Source organism: Strigops habroptila, chromosome 2, assembly GCF_004027225.2.
Source record: "Strigops habroptila isolate Jane chromosome 2, bStrHab1.2.pri, whole genome shotgun sequence".
Lineage (NCBI taxonomy): Eukaryota > Metazoa > Chordata > Aves > Psittaciformes > Psittacidae > Strigops > Strigops habroptila.
Genome location: NC_044278.2, coordinates 77,899,202 through 77,917,505, shown reverse-complemented (window position 1 = coordinate 77,917,505; position 18,304 = coordinate 77,899,202). Strand labels below are relative to the sequence as shown.

General features: G+C 36.9%; 1 long non-coding RNA gene across 1 annotated transcript; it reads right to left on the bottom strand.

Annotated features, from left to right (window-relative positions):
* Nucleotides 1-5,438: 5,438 nt before the first annotated feature.
* LOC115604227 lies at nt 5,439-18,019 on the bottom strand. The gene is made up of 4 exons (XR_003990158.1): nt 17,936-18,019; nt 17,318-17,411; nt 15,690-15,744; nt 5,439-11,869 (listed from the first exon to the last, which is right to left on the bottom strand). It is a non-coding gene; the product is annotated as an uncharacterized LOC115604227 (long non-coding RNA).
* Between the last annotated feature and the right edge of the window lie 285 nt (nt 18,020-18,304).

Genomic DNA, 18,304 nt, shown 5'->3' with positions numbered 1-18,304 from the left:
ATTTGCCTATTTACCTCCCACAGCTACTGGCACAGCCAGTGGAGAGGAGAGGTTGTGCTTGCTTCGTTTTCATGGACTTTACCAATTTCTGGCTAAGCCTTGTTTATTCTGTGAAAACATGAAATGAGACCCAAAGGTAGCGTATATAAACAAGTAACACAAGTACAAAAAAACACCCGACCCACCAAAACCAGCCAAAAAACTCCTCATCTGTTAACCTTCTATCCTATGACATTTCTTATTTCATCTTGTAATTATGCTGAAGAGCACTTCTAGTTATCATTGCTTAATTACAGAGTAAGTGTTAATTTTCCAGTTAGAAGCAAATACTTAATTGCATCATTCACTTATTTTTACTAAAGAACTTTCTCAAGTTTCTTCACTATAAAACTTATGGCCAAAATAAAATAAAGGAATACAACTTTTTTTTTTGCTTAACTCTGGATTTTATGAGAAATCAGGAATCATATGCCCACATATCTTCCCACATTCTCCAATTACATGGAGTTTACTGAAAGTTTGATAAAGTTCTGCTATTAGATTTCTGATCATAATGTGAGTGCACACATTAATGAGCATTAGAGGTTCCCTTAAGAATGAAAAATACCTGAGTTATGGAAAATTCTTGACCGAGAGCCTGCAAATTCTCACTATCAACTGCAAGTCCCACCATCAGCTATTCAGAAGCAGCACAGCTATGGGAAATCAGGCTTCACTAAATTTCTGCATACATAATACAATCTGCTTCTAACTATAGACATAATTTTGGTAACTTCTCTGTAACAAACGTCTGATTTGTTTTTACCTTCCTGCAAAGCCAATGTTAATTTCTGAATACTTGCATTCATATTGAAATATTCTCTTATTTTATTGGCCATTTTCAATGTACTGTTTAACACCTTATTTAAATGATTCTTTAAGTGTAATTTTCCTGACCCAACACCACCACTGCTCTTCACATTTAAACCTCTATAGACATTCTACGGTCAGTACTACATTTTTAACAGCATACATAGCTCCTTTTCCAAATAACTATACTTTCACTTTAAAAACCTAGTTTTCAGACAAAAACTTGCCATAATAATTGCCATTTACCACTGGGTTCCAAGAAGTGCTTAGATTACCAAAGTAGCAAAAGTATCCCAGATAGATACAAATATTCTTACTTCTAAAAGTTGTAGATGGCAATGGCTTGCGCAATTCTGTTACCAAACTTGTCAGTCTCACGTCCACCCTAAAATTTGAAACTGTCTTTTTGTTTTCATAAATTTGAGTTTAAGTCTTCCAGATATTAAATGGGTGGCAAGCACCTGCTAAATATAATAAACTTTATTTACTTTCAGTAAGTTTTTGGCAAGCACTGGGAGGCAGATCTCTTTATGCCTTGCTCTGCTGTCAGACATTTAAAGGAAAAAAAGCATAATCTAATTTGTCATGTATTTCACATCAGATTTATTTATATACATTAGACTCTCACCTCCATGAAATTTCTCCCTAAAGTGTTGTAAGTTTATTTTTACTAAAGAACTGTGTGGAATGATTTAAACATTTGTCCAATAAACTTTTAGCAATAAAAAAAGACCTATATTTCATCATTATGAATACTACCAGAAGGTCAAAGGAGGTGATCCTGCCCCCTACTCTGCTCTTGTGAGACCTCACTTGGAGTACTGCGTACAGTTCTGGTGTCCTCAACATAAAAAGGACATGGAGCTGTTGGAGCGAGTCCAGAGGAGGGCCACGAGGATGATAAGAGGGCTGGAGCACCTCCTGTATGAAGACAGGCTGAGAAAGTTGGGGCTGTTCAGCCTGGAGAAGAGAAGGCTGCGTGGAGGCCTCAGAGCAGCCTTCCAGTATCTGAAGGGGGCCTATAAGGATGCTGGGGAGGGACTCTTCCTTAGGGACTGTAGTGGTAGGACAAGGGGTAATGGGTTCAAACTTAAACAGGGGAAGTTTAAATTAGCTATAAGGAAGAAGTTCTTTACAGTGAGGGTGGTGAAGCACTGGAATGGGTTGCCCAGGGAGGTTGTGGATGCTCCATCCCCGGCAGTGTTCAAGGCAAGGCTGGACAGAGCCTTGGGCCTCATGGTTTAGGGCAAGGTGTCCCTGCCCATGGCAGGGAGGTTGGAACTAGATGATCTTAAGGTCCTTTCCAACCCTTACTATTCTATTCTATTCTACTTTAAGGATAATGTAAGCTGTTCATCCTCACTACTGTAGCCTGTTAAATCATACTGCAAGTATTGCTTTACTTTCTCTTTTTTTACAGTCTTCGAAGATATTGTGTCAGCAGTTTGAAGGCTGAATAAAGTACAAATGAGTTTATTTTCTTAAGGAAACTCAGCTTCCTCCAAATGAAGGGTGGAATTCGGCTGCCTAGCAATAAACATCTAATGTGCTTTGATATGCCCTAAGGTGTGATGCTTAGCTATATATTGCTCTTCTAGATGAAGAGAGGTCTCTGTAGGTCCTTCCTCATATCTGCCAGCCTATGTAGCTGTCTCTCATACCTCAGAGCACCTTGAATGAATCAGATGCTAATGTCTGGGGAACTCGGCTAGAGCTCAAGGTACACACTGTTTGACAGGTACACTGGATATATTATTTTGTATACACCACTCAGACTTATCATCTGTGTTAGTAAGAAACTGGAAAAATAAATAGATAATATACCATTTGTTATTGTCGCACACTGAAAGAACAGATATTAAAAGAAGAAAAAAAAAGAGCTTCATATTTGAAGGATTTAAAATCCCAATAGGTTACATGGCTTAAAGAAGATTTGTGGTATGTTCTGTTTTAACACTTTAATGCTAAAAAAAAAAAAGGGGGGGGGGGAATTTTTGGATTTATTATGTAGAACAACTTTATTTCTCTTTAAACAGAATAAAAACAAACTATGATGTTTCCATGGTAAATTTCTGAAGCAATGTGAATTGAGGAATTTGTTTTTCAAGAAACATTTGGTGGGACATTCCCTCCCAGGCAGTCTGGGATAAATTCAAAAATTCAAGAAGAAAAAGAGCATAAAGTTCCTACTGAAGAAAGAAATCAAGAATGTAAGGGCCAGAGGAACTATGTGCTAATTTTTGAGTCTTCAAGTTTATTTAACTGTCTGTGAGTATGTGTGAACTGAATGACAAAAGAATTTATGTAACAAACGAAAACACAGTGGCCTGAAAATCTGTTCTTCAGTAAATGAAGCACATCATAGTTTTATTAGAAGAATATTATTTTACTTTCAAATATGTTTTAAATTGGCACGCAGATATTAGAAACATAGAGCATGTGTGCTATATAGATGACAGCAGAAGTTGTGGAAAATTCTTGAATTGTTGGACATGTGTGAAAGATAAGTTTATTGTTATGTAACCTCTTCAATCTAAACAGACAAGATAGGCAAAAATTTAGAAGGAGAAAATAGAAAGAAGCTTCCTTGCAAACTTCTGAATAACATTTCATGCTACAGTGTGCCAGTATGTCTTGTTCTCTTCTTATGTCTTTACTTGTGTTAGATTAGAACAATAATGACAGGATAGCCATTTACTTTTCTTGGCCTTAAAGAACAGGAAAGGGACAGACATAGGAAAATGACAAAAGGTAATTCTGTGCTTTGCACACCACTATCTGCACAATTAATAAACTGAGATTAAAAGGTAATATCCTGCTTTGAATCAACGAAAGACTCCATTTTTTTTTACCTTCTTTGCCTTCGTGCAGCTTCAGAGGAGATGATTGCAAAGACAGCTCAAGTTCTGTATTAATGAAAGGTGTTGCAAACCCACTTGAAATACAATAAATGTAATGGCATGAAAACATTTTGAGGGTTTTTTTTTAGGTTATTAACTATGACTTGTTTAGGTTTTTTACTCTTTATTTCTTAATTTTAAATGCCCAAATCTGCAGGTGTTTTTTTTTTTTTTTTTTGTGGGTTTTTGTTTGTTTGTTTGTTTGTTTTTTATTCTACCACAGAGGAAATCATTATATTTCACAATGCAACAAAATAGCTATCATTTTCAAATGAATAGACCAAACTATTATAAATAAAAAAGTATGCCAGTGTAATCTTTCATTTGATTGATAGAATGTTATTTTGATATTGCGATAGCTTTATAAATATATATATATGTAGGTATTCTTTATCACGATTCTTCTGGAAAACATCATAGTGAAACATTGGAATGAGTTGCCAAGAGAGACTGTGCAATTTTGGTTCTTGGGCATGTTTAGAGCTCAGCTGGAAAAGGCCGGACCAGATCCCGTTTTGACCTGCTTTTAGCAACAGGCTGGACAAAATGACCTCTAGAAGTCCATTCCAGCCTGCATGGTTCTGATTTTATAAACACCATTGATGTTACGATGTTACTATTACTGTTTACTACTACTGGTAATATTTTTCTATTAAATGTCAAAACTGACAGTAATTTATTATTTAGTGCTACTACTACTAAAACGTAGCTAAGGAAAACATTATTGATTTGGCATTGTGCAAACAGAGAGGACCATCTTCATAAATAGTTTTTGACTTAGTAAGAACACAAATGAAAGGGGAATTATAAGGAAGAAATAAAACTGTATGATCAACAAATAAGAAATGGTAAAGCACAAGATTAAGCTCACCGTAGGTCTAACTATTTCTTACATTTGATACTCGTATTACGTCACACTGTACTTTCTTTTTTTCTTGTTGCTGACATAGTTTTGTGATTGCAATAAGGAATGAGTGAAGTGAATGAAAGACTCTAATTGGAGCAACAATGTACATGAGTTTCTAACCTGTCTGGTTAGCTGGGTCATACTACGGAAAGTATATAGAAGCTGGGGTTATTCCAGTAGTTTGTTATATGACAGCATTTGATGTTGCAGTCTTGAACTGGATAACCCTGTTTGCTTGTATACATCCATTGACTCTTAACAGACAAGGAGAAAAGCTTTATACAGATTTTGACCTTGGGGATATATGCACGAAGGTATCTTGCCATTTCTCTACTTCATTATGTAATACTCAATATTCAGAAGCACTTTCTATTGTCATTTGTATTCAATAGATGTCATCTGTAGTAGACATGTAAAGCCTATTGATATAACACTAAGCTAACAAACTGTTTAGAGCTTACTTACATTGACATGAAACACTGAAACTAGATAGACTATTCTTTTCTTGTTCTCAGAGTCTTGTATTACAGATGTTCAGAGAAAAAAAATTAGTACTGAAAATCTACAAAAATCATCCACATAGAAAAGCTTCTAAGATGTATTTCTTCAATAATGGAAGTTCCCTCCTAATCTAGCCATTTCATTTGATATGAAAAATTGAGGACAAAGTCTCTGAACTTCACTCACATTATGGATATAACTTACTAATAAAGTTAGTGTTCTTTCTCAAACTGTATACTTTCAGGTAGTTCTTCCAACCTTTCCTTTTCCTCTTCCCCTCTAGAAATAGGAATCTTCTTTAAATGCAGCAGCCATCTACATAATTCATGGCTGCCATCACCCTTGTTTTACAGTTGTTTTACAGTTGTTTTAATTGTGTTACTAGAGAATTAGAACTGCATTTGACATAGTATGTGGCATTTTACATATGTAATGCATTCATGACAATGACAAAATATGTACACAATATGCATTCTAAATAGTGTTCTCAGTCAGTAAGAATACACCACCATCACAATTCCCAATGCTCTTCGAAAAGGTGACCTTTTCTTATTGGCTTAGCCAATTCCAGACTGTTTGTAGATCTGTTTAGAAGAAACCATTAATTTCTTTACTGTATAATATCTGAGGTAGTACTACATCTAAACAGACATCTGTGAAGCATTAGTTTTACAACATTATGTCCATAGACTTGATTTGGTACTTTTATTGTTAAAATAGAGTCTCTTTCCAAATAGATATGTATAAAACTCACGGAAACATGGTTATGCATTTGAAAATCTATTCATTTTAGTACCTTCAAATGTTTCATTGCCTCCCTTTAGTTTTAGTTATCTGTTATGAAAGTAGTTGCCAACATGACTAAAACTTCTATCATTGTATTTTTATTTCTTCTGGCTCTTGGCAGGGAAAAGAGAGAGGAGAGAAGAGAGGAGAGGTAAGGAGAGGACAGGACAGGATAGGAGTAAGGAATGTAAAATTAATCAGATAATTTAGATTTTTCAGGTTTATAGGGCATTTCATCTAACAATCTGTACTTAACTGTACAGTATCAGTGAAAAATCAATGCAGGGTGGTTAATAGCAGGGTGAATTTTCTTCTCACATGTACTCTCAGTAACGACTTCTCAATGCACTAAACAAAAGCATTAACTGCCTTTCTTCTTTTTAAACACAGCCAAGTGAAACAGCAGAAATCATAAAAAAAAACCCAAAACAAACCTGCATAAAATATTTTCTACTAGAATGTACCAAGATTACACAGCAAATGACTGTTGTGTATATATATGCATATTTTACTTTTTAATCCAAGTGCTTGAAACAAAGTCCAGTCAGATTCCATCACAGCATGGCAATGAATGTATCAATGTGAACAACTGATTATGGTAAGGTAATAAGAAGTACCAAAAGGTAACTGTTACATAGCAACTGATCTACTGAATCATACTAGTGTTTCAAAAAATTCAGTATTCTGCCTCTCCAAATAAACAACTGCAGATACTTACAAGTATATAAGAAGAATTCAGCAGCCTATTATGAGATCTTCTGCCTCCCAGGAAAAGTGTCCTTCTAAATCTTTTCAGTCAAATGAAGGTTTATGAAGTAAATAATAATGTGTGTAGTGACTAAAGCTTACATGATAGAAACACAGATGTTCTCATACTCACTGAAAATGACAAACAATCTGCTTGGATACCTTTAAGATCTTGATTTTCTAGGCAGTGAATTCCTTATGTACTGTTAACTTGAATAATACCTTGTATGTGAGCCAACTGCATGTGATCCGGATGACTAAATGTCACAGTTTACATGTGAACATCATACCTGAGCTTCTGTTCCAGCCAAAGGAGGCTTAATTTGATTGTTACATGCATATCAGGATCTTATACCATCCAACAAATCCTAGGGTATTCTGCATGACATCCAAATGCTGTTCCAGAAAAGCATATGCCAATATAGACATCCCTATGCTAATATCTCAGCTACTCCAGGACATCCACAATTGTAGTAAAACAGCTGTGGTGACAGTATATAGCTTCTAGACAAATCAATCAGTATTGTCTGTGAAGCTGTTCAGTTGATGACATAATGCACAATGTGTGCATTTCTCAGATTGGATTTTGTAGCCCTCAATATTGATTTGGAAATTCATTCAGACGCCTTAATGTTGGGAGTTTGGAGTCATGCGAGACATACAGGTTAGCCAAAGCATCTTCACTAGACTAAGAGAAATCATTATGGTTTTGGAGTGGCAACTGGAAGGCAATCAGATTGCAGTCAGTCAACACATATTATTAGCTGTCTGTATTGATGTAACTATATTAAGCTGCAGAATTTCATTAACAAGAAAGGGAGCTTGGACATGCAGCTCCCTTACAGCAAATTTATGCATCTGCAAATGTAGAGCTGAATCCTGTCCTCTTTGTGGTCGTGCATTATTTGCCTGTTCTTAGGCATTTACAGCCATCTGAGATCCAAGACATCCTAAACATGCACCCGAGCTATTGTTCTTATTTTCCCAACTTAGTCTTTCTTCTGCCATGGCTTCTAAAATGACAAACAGCGTTCATCAGGCTGATGATACCTTTCTAGAAGGTAGTATTTTCAGTATGTTGTCAGGGCACGGAGTGGTCCGGCAGCATTCTTGAAGTCAGGGAGTGTGGCACTACAACAATCCCAAGGTCAGCTGAGCTCTCCTTGACAGCACAGCAGGCAAAGCTGGTGGCCCACCAACAATCCCCAACAGTTTTGTTGAGTTTCAGGCTGAGGGTGGAGTTTGGCCACCAAGAGTGGATGGAGATAGGCTGGAGATGAGCTGCAGTGCAGGCCTGATGGGCCCATCCAGGAGATGACATACTGATGGTGTTGGGCATAAGCCAGCTAGAAATAGGAACGGAGATGGGGCTGGGCACAAGCAGTGATGCCCATCAGCGACCCTGAGGCCAGGTGGTGTCTTCAGGTCCCTGACATACCCATCCAGTGCTTGGCTTACTCATCTTTTCACTAACAAAAGAAGGTAGCTTTATTGAGTTACCTGGAACATGGTTGGTAAAGGCACCATTTTCCCAAAAATGTTACCTGGATAAGTCTCACAATATGGATGCAGTTTCACCATTGTAAAACTGTGTTATATGGGTATGCTTTACTCTTTACTATTCGGGGACAACTGTGTCAATGTATATAAGATTTATCTAAGGATATTACTGTGTCCAGGGGCAGGCTTATAAGGATATGGAAGGAATAAAACACATGAAAGTAAGAAAGCTGAATACTTTTCAGTTAATACGACCATGTAAAACCTGAAGGGTTACTTAGCCTGCAGGTGTGTAGAGATCGTGACCTTAGGTTCACAGGCTTCCATGATAACACAAGGGCATGGAGGCTTTATCCTTTCAATTTCTGTACTTTACTAAAATCTCTAAAATTTACTAAATGTACTTTACTAAAATTTACTAAAATATCACAAAAATCACCACACTAGCAAGTAAGCTACCACAAACATCACCACTGGCAGTATACCTATGATTAATGAAGTGAATATATATACATATCGAGATATTAAAAATTATTATCAGCAGTCAGTAATACAGTACCAATCAAGAGCATAGTAACAATATAACAAAAACCAGTAACAGCATCAACCAAGTAGTTGTATACTATTACAAGTTATTGCAAACTTAACAACGTAACAGCAAATATGGATTACTTGTATATAATACTGATATAAAACAAATGAGACAGAGCTCAGAAGGAGCCAAATCATCCCTAAGGGGAGGACAAAACAATCCCAGAAGGGTCCTCAACCATGCCACAGGTGGGACAACAAACCGAAGCAACCCCAGAAGTGAGCCCAAAAGGGGACCAGTGAAGTAAAAGGAAGAGTCTCACTTTGAAGACGATCCACATCAGGAAGTTTGGAGTTAGCCAGGTGTGCCCATTGAGAGTCCAAGAGCTCATAGAGAGCTTGTGTAGAGAATTTAACCTGTTCAGGTGTGGTGGGTTGATCGTGGCTGGACACCAGGTGGCACACCAAGCCACTCTATCGTTTCCCTACTCAACTGGACAGGGAGAGAAAAATACCATGAAAGGCTCATGGGTCAAGATAAGGACAGGGAAAGACGACTCGCCAACCACCATGATCGGCAAAAAAATCAGCTTGGGAAGTTAATTTAATTTATTGCCAATTAAATAAGAGTAGGATAATGAGAAATAAACCCAAATCTTAATAAACATTCTCCCCATCCCTCTCTTCTTCCCAGGCTCAACTTCATTCCCTATTTCTCCACCTCCTCCGCTCATGGGATGAGGAACGGGGGCTGTGGTCAGTTCATCACATGTTGCCTCTGTCGCTCCTTTCTCTCACGCACTTGCCCTGCTCCAGTGTGGGGTGCCTCCACGAACTTTTCCAGCATGGGTCCTTCCCATGGTTTGCAGCTCTTCACGAACAGCTCCGGCATGGGTCCCTTTCACAGGGCGCAGTCCTTCAGGTCCCCTAGAAGGTTAGTCTTGCCAGAAAAACTGGCATGGATTCCCATGGGGTCTCAGCCTCCTTCAGGTACCCACCTGCTCTGCATGGGGTCCTCCATAGGCTGCAGGTGGATATCTGCTCCATCATGGACCTCCATGGGCTGCAGGGGGACTGTCTGCCTCACCACGGTCTGCACCATAGGCTGCACGGGAATCTCTGCTCCAGCACCTTGAACACCTCTTCTCCTCCTTCTTCATTGACCTTGGTGTCTGCAGAGCTCTTTCTCTCACATGTTCTCACTCCTCCAATTTGCTGCTGTTGCATGGCAGTTTTTTCCCCTTTTAAAATACATTGTCACAGGGCCACTACCACTGCTGCTAATGGGCTTGGCCTTGGCCAGCAGTAAGTCTGTGTTGGAGCTGGCTGGCACAGGCTCTGTTGGATGTAGGGGAAGTGTCTAGAAGCCAAGCGGTAATGATGTTTTCTGTTCTTTCAGACCAATTTTTGATTTTGTTTCCCCAGACTATTTTCCTTTTTTTTTCCCCCCAGGCTATTTTTCACCTTTTCAGATGATAAGTTGTCACTACAGTTCTTTGGTTTAGCACTTACTGGTGGCATCTCAGGATGCCTCTGGTTTCTAGGTACCCAGCTGTACTTCAGAGAGGCTAGATATACTTTTCAAGGATGCTTCTGGTTCCCAGACTTACTTCCCAGGATCACAGTTCTGAGGGTGGCAGGCGTTTTCTCCTGTTTAGTAATTTTTCTTTTCAAACCAGGTCACCTTTATGGCTGTTCACACATCACCATGGTGATAAATGCTTCATGCTAATGAAATTCCTCTCTTTCCATCCATCAAAATCAAAGCTATATTGAGAAATGGTTTTCACAAAGCAGATTATATATTTTACCTACAGAAAAAAGTTGTGAGATCTACCTGTACAGAGAAAACCCACATCTTATTCTTAGTGATTATAAGATTGTTGATGCATAACTGAAATTAGAAGGATGTTTTCGGTCAGCTTCTCATACTCCTTAATTTTGAGCTGCACTATTTTCCCAACAATTTACATTGCAGTCTTATAACATAATTTGTCCATTGTATTTGTCTCTAATGATGAAATCTTTAATTATTTCATAATTCTGGTGTCATCTTTACATATAACTATGTTCTAGTTCTACCTTCTTTACTATCAACCTCGGTTTGCTTATACCTGTAGTGTTCTATGTGTAATAATTAAACCTGGTTACTAAATGATGTGGCAGTCTTCAAGAGATAATAAATTGGGGCTCAGGAAAAAAAAAAAAAATCAGATTTAATCAAATTTCCATTTAAAGTAGTACCTTGTCACTTGTTACTGTCTTGAAGACAATGGTAAAAATGTTTATTTCAATGGCAGTGGGATTGTGCTGTACATGAAAACATATATAAAGAAAGCAAAACAAAAGGTATGCTTTCAGGGATAGTATTTTAGACAATGTTAGCAGTGTAATTTTAGTAACAAGAAGATTTTTTTTAGCAATGGGCAGTAAGAAGATGATGGGAGTTTCCATTATTTATTAATTATTGCTACAGAATTTTCCTTAATTTCATGAGCAAATGCATGATAATTCAATGATATATTTTATATGTGAATTTTAGTAATCACAGGCATGAAAATAAACTGAATTATACAAATAGTTACATCTGATGAATATTGTAAAGTAAAAAAAGGCTCAGAATCATAAATAGAAATTAAATGTGGAAGAGCTGTGTTATGCGATATTTTAATGAACCTCAGCTCTGCAGGTCAGCTACTTTAAAAATGCTCATAGTAGTAGTATGGGTGTATTGAAACATTTCTCCCAAACATATTTATTGAATACTTAGTTTATGCATATGATAGCCCATGAAGTCCTCTTCACTGATTTTGAAACCTTTGCAAATAGCTGAATTTAAAATCCACTTTGAATTAAAACTAAGTACTTCTGAACTATTTGAACAAGACAAATATTGTATCCATAATATATAACTAAAGCAGAGGTCTGTTGCATCTATGAAGACAGTAGCATACCAAGCAGATTTCAATATTTGGTTGTTATGAAACCAAACATAAGCACACTAATAAGCTGCAACTGTGTAAACACTTCTGTACTTGCTGTTCACTGGAAAGAGTGTTGCTTCTGGGACTTGCACTAGCTGTGCCTTATGCTGACTGTGCAACGTCTCCATCCTGGTCCCTTGTTACCAGCTTATTATGGGAACTGGCTGTGGAAACACAAACATGAGAGCTGGGAAAAAAATCTGTTTTCTTTAATGAAAGAAGCAGCAGCTAAGCAAGGAGAAAAAAAACCAAACCAAACAACAGAAAAAAACCCCAACAAACCAAGGCAATAGCCGAACTACAGGATGAGGTACCTGCCTGTAACTTACCCCTCTCATTTGTCACGTTCCTTCTCTGTTGTCTCTGTCAGAGTCTAAGAGGTGGAATTGTTTAGAACTCAGGTGTCATATAAAAGAATATGGTCCCAAAATTGGAGGGGCAAAGAGGGGACAAATCCACTTTGTTCTGAGCTCTTCTTGCTGAAGAGCTCTAAAGTCTACTCACCTCAGCCTCAGCAGTAAAGACTATCATAGACCATAGTTATCAGTGCTAACTGCTCAGCACTTTGGCATGCTCACAACTAATATGTGATGTGATTTCTAGGGACTAACCACTCTGATTACATAGTTTTGTTTTAAATTTTGAAACTGGACTGATTAGTTAATCTAAACAACCCAAACACACTAATTCACAAATTGACATATATCATACCTATACACACGCATTCAATTCATTTGCAGCAAACGGCATAAGGCAAAGAGCATGGGGATTAAGTTGTAGGTAAAATAATGAAGAATAACAAATTAACATCCTTACTGAAACAAGCAATTATTATTCCTGTAGTACTTCAAGAAATGCACTGTAGATTATAGAGATCATGATGCAATTGTGTGAAAGCATAAATTAATCAAACCAAGAAATGTCAAATTATGGTATAGGAAAAGGAACCTGGAATCTTCTTACACAATTGGAAAACAGGGCTGAGGCAGAATACTAGTGAGAAAGCTGAAGATCATGTTTCACTCCATGTAATGCACACTCAGTATCACACAATGTGTGGTATAGACAACACTATGCAGTCTTCTCTCTTACCTGCTGCCAGGGCAGCAGCTGTACTTGCTTGTACCTTATCTTGGGAAGCATCTAGGAAAAAGTTTTTGCTCTTTGATACATCTGTATCAAGATTTCACTCCTAGGGTGTATCTTTATGGCAAAGATATTCCTGAGGCTGAATAACTGAAGTTAAGATATTTCATGAAATATAGCAATTATTCTAGGAAACATTTTATTTCTGACTCCCCTTCAATAAAGACTGCAAAAGCAGGCTCCTTACATGTCAGTTCTCAAGTTTGTCTAAAGTGAGATAGGATTCTGCTTGGCTTTCTTCCTGCTTAACACTGGCATTTAAATGGATTGAGTCACCCCAATTTTCCCAGTACTCTATTGCTTAGAAATGAAGTTAGTGCTGAGAAATAAAGATTTATGCATCATAATTTGATTTTGGCTTTCTCATATACAGTTTCCATGCTTTCATGCCCAGATTCACCATAGAAACTGAGACATCCCTAAAGCGCTAAAGTCAAACAGAACGTGACAGGTGGTGCTGAGTCCAAAGTGGTTCCAACTTTGGTTATCACAGAGCTGTTGAACCTGATACAGACAGTTTTGGCACAAAGTGCACTTCGTGAACAAGTAAGAATTTTGTGTCAGTGGGGGAATACTCAATACACTTCATAGACATAATCTGAAAATATTTTCAAGTTCAAAATACAAAAAAAAGAAAAAAAAAGAAACCGAGTGATTAAATAGGGCAGAAGATACTGTGATATTGCAATTCTGTAATCCTTCTCTCCCAAAACCACTTAGTACCAGGATGAAAGTGGATTCCTCTTTACTGCACCCTCCAAGACCAAGCTATAAGTCTGATGGAGAGTCTAGCAGGCAATTGAAGGGGCTCCCCCAGAATCTCATTGTGCTTGTGTCTGCAGGTTAATTTCATTACTGACCATAGGCAGCCTCACCCCTCCCACTGGTAGTTTATGCCCTCCTTTGCTCTTTGCCTGACTTTACACCTTCTTATTTCTCCATTTTCTGCTTTTGGGTATATCTTCTCTGTCCCTAACTGCTTCTTCCTCCCTGGTTTCAATTCTGTTATACACATACCCAAATCTGGAATTTCCAATGTTGTTGCTAAGACAAACTTAGCCTTATGTGTTATTGCTGCCGCTGCTGTCGAGCTGAATGCCAATGGTGCCCAGCAGCTATCAAGTTTATACCTGCAACACATTCTCTACCTTAGACAATCTTTAAGACAAAATGTTCTACTTTAGCCTTGATACTTCTATGTAGTTCTAATTAATCACAAGCGTTTTCTTACCTTATGTGCAGTCTGCATACCAGATCAATAGTGTGTCATGTTTTTAGACCCTGCTTTTGTGCTCATCCAAAATTCTTGCTCTTGAATTGTTTGAAGTGCTTTCTTGGCTCCCTGCAGACATCTTAGCTAGTTAAGAGTTGCTCTAGTGGGACCTCTTGTTAACAAATCCAAAACAAGTGAGCATTTCTGTAGGAATCATTGGAATTAAATGATCATTTTGTCTACAGAGAAAACATTCTCATCAGTGCATTGTGCGCTGTGGTCAAGGTCTCCTTTTCTTACAGTCTTTTTCTCCTGGGAACATACAACTTGCATAAACAATTCTGACCCCAACCAGCACAAATCTTGCTGCATAGAAGTCCCTATTTAGCAGGAAGGGAAGACAACTGTTTCTCTCCCTCTCCATTTCCCACATTATATCCAATGGTCTAATACTCAATACTGTGTTTTGGGTACAAAAGCCTCTGCAGGCTGAGGAAAGAATTATTCTGGCATTTCCTGCTTTGGCCAAGTGATTTAATTAATTAGCTTCCTTTATTTTTTCCACTTTAGATGTATGCACAATCTGAAACCTTTTTCGATCAGGCACCAGCACAAGAATTTCTTCTGTCCCATGCCTAATAGAGCTTACTTTTCTGACAAATGATGAAATTGTAACAGTAGATTTTATGTTCTGATGAGCTGTACATACTCATCTCCTAAACAGGACTACAAACAGTCAAAATAGAGATGACTAATCAGTCTATTGTTTTTTGAAGCTAGATCTTTCAAATTACCCCTCACTTAATTAATTACCCCTCACTTTAATTCATTAAATCTTGTAGCTGGACTCTACTGGGATGTTTGCAAAATTATAAAATCTAAGACTTTTGTGTCTGAAAGCATATAATGTGTTTCTTGCATATAAGGTCTTAACTCAGAGCCTAACTCGTATGTAACTGAATTAAAACTAAAGAAAGATTGAGATACTTGTAAAATATTATATGATTAGAATAATGTGTAATGCCTTCCTGGCAGACTTATTTTTGTACATGTTGTTAGGTATCTGATGAAAGCCAATAAATGAGTTTTGTAATGATAAGTGTGTAATCATTACTGGGATATCTCTCTTCAGACCTTAAAAAAAAATTGATACTAATAAAACTTCACATTTTCCATCAGTTTCAGAATTATTGAAACAAGTGTGGATACCAACAAATTGTGTTTGGTTGCATAGAAGAAAGTTATTTATGATAATTTCGCCTCTAATAAACTATTTAATTCAAACATTTCCTCAAATATTTTATGAAAATGGGTCTATATTATTGCACTCTAGTTAGTCATACCCAGTAAATCTAAACCAATCCTGAAGGTATCCTGTATATGACCAAGCAGTAAGATGTTGTCATACATTGACTTATATACCCCCCAATATATAAACTGATGAGACATGAAGGTTGGGTCACTTTTTTAAATACTACAATTTAACCAGGTCAGGAGAAAAGCATTGTTATCTTTTGGGGAGTGGTAAACAGAGCTGTCTTCTTATTGTAGAACATGTTGCTTGGTTTTGGTTTTGGTTTTTTCTTTTCCAGACACAAAATGCTGGTCTATTTGTGAAAACTTACTTTTTCTTTTCTTTTTTTTTCACAGAATCTGAGTGTTTTCTTGTGTATGCTGTTCCTGTGAAATGACAAAGAGAAGTTTCATCCAGGTCTATTCCATTGCTCAATTATCTTTTGAATAGCATTGTCCTTTTGAGCAACTTAGGAAATCAGGTAAGTCTGAGAGCAAGACTAAATGTGAGTCTCTCATATGAAACGTGTGGAGTCACAATGCATAGTTGTATAAATTGTGTGCATTGAAGAGACCATTTGTCAAGGCAATAATATCTTATTTTTTTTACAGATGAGAATTAAGTCTACAGTTCTTCAACTGGGAAAATTTATTTTACATTGCATTGCTTTGTAAAGGATTTCCTTGAGAATAAAGGAAAATAAACAGCCTAATTCTGCACTGTTGAAAGAAAACTATAACATGCTTTCTGGTTTTAAAATATTTTATGAGTTTCTATTCTACGAGATAGCTCCTGCAGCTTTACTGATTCATTAGGATGTGAAGAGAAAATCCACCTCCTCCTGTTTCCACTAAACATGTTGATTTATTTATCTTTGCACCTTGAAGACAAAAGCAAAATATATTCACAGGGAATTTGGAATAGTCTATATAACTATGTTACTAATATAAAATGCACTAACATTTTCTTTTTATGCAGATATTTTTGTCTTATGAAAACATCAGAATATTTCTGAGAAAATGTAGTTGCCATGGGATACAAAAAGGCATGCTTGTGATATTCAACTCAGCCAGGGAGTTGTTTGTGCTTGGAGGTGTTCTGTTTAGGTAAGAGCGACTCTATACTACTGTTGCTTAAAGAACAGAAAGCCATGTTTAATCCCAGAATTATGTAAAGATCACACCTTACTCCAGGGGTAGCCCAAACGAAACCCGGGGAATAGATTTGTAGTTGACTTTAATTAGGCAATTTACTTCACTATAAATTTTCCTTTGCAGCTGAAAACAACGACCAATATGGGTTACATAATAGGCCTGATTTTGTGAACTTTCTACATGTATGTCTGTGCACTTCCTCTTACCCAATTTATCATACAAGAGTACTCCTTGGCTATTGTGAGGAGTATTGTGAATATATTGTGTGATATATATGATACTATACTATAGCAATAACATAAGCACAGAACAGATCAGAATAGAACAAAACAGAACAGGACAGAACATAATAGAATAGATATAAAAAAATGTTGCAATCCTTCATTCATAACTGTTATTTGGGGAAAAACAAATCCTGTAACTCCAAACTTTCCCCTTCCTCTTTCTTCATCTATTCAAGACATATATTCAAATTGAAGTTAATGACTTCATTTAATATAAATTTTATTTCTGGCATGGACCTTTCTGAATTTCAACTGATTTCCCAGAAAAGCTTGATAAAATAGGTATCCATGGATTTTTAGAAACTGACTTCTGTGGAAAGATAAGGCTCTCTTCCACTAAGATGCCACTGAAGAGAATGAGTTCACTCACTGTTTCTGTAGATACAGTAAGTTCTACCAGTCTCTGAAAACACCTAATATACACTGGCACAAGAATGTCTAGGGTCAAATGGGAGGAAGAAAATCTGCATATAACTACGATATCCAAATTATAATATTAGAGAAAGGAAGATATCACTTACATTGGAAAAGTGTATGGTCTTAAGTTCCTCATTTTGTTTATTTTATTTGTATTGTTCTCAAGTCTGGAGCACAGTAATGTTGTAAGTGTCTGAACTGAGATTAAAAGAGTCAAGGAAAGGATGATATAAAAGATGACAGCCTAAAAGACAGCATGGCAGAGTTAAGATCAAAACACTGAGGCATAGAAAGCAGAAGACAAATACAGGTAGCAAAAAAAAAAACCCAACATTATTGATCACAAATTATGTTGAACAAATAAAGCCTCTAAGTCATGTCATAAGATCTGCATGATGGAGCACAATGATCTTAAGAAAAAATATTGCCTTCAGAAAATAATTTATTTAAACTAAATACTTTGTTTTAGAAGCATAAGGTGGAAAAAGAGGGAAAAGTTAAAAGCTTCCTACCATAACTGCAAGCTTTGATTTTCATAAGATGTTCTGTTGGTTTCCATTTTTAATTTTTCCAACATCACTGAGCTCTGATTTAGTCTGAATCTGCTCCAAATAAAAGAATACTGAATCTGTGAGAGCTATGAAATCATTCCGTAACACTACAGCTCCTCATTCTTTCTTTTGTTAAAAGAAGCAAAACTCTTGTAAAAATTCTGCAGATACAGTGTATCCTGAAGTTCTTGGTATTCTTTTTCTCCTCAGCTTGAGCCTATTCAGTGCTGCCCAGGCTCCTGTTGTGAAGAAAGCGAGATGGGAAAATGGCAGTTAAGGCACATTGAAATATAGAAATAGAATGATTTGTTCAGTGCAGTTTTCACATTGTGAAACAGCTTGCTGCAACTCTGGTTTGTTAGGAATGCAAGCTTATCTCCCAGAGTACTGAAATGATTTGTGCAAAGCGTCTGCCTTGAAAGACTGTAGTAACAGATTGTCAATTTTGTGTAAGGTAGAATTTAGAATAGTGTCTTAAATGAAAAAGCATTGTATCAAAGTGAAGCTGACATTTTATTTTTTCCTCTTACATTACTTTCC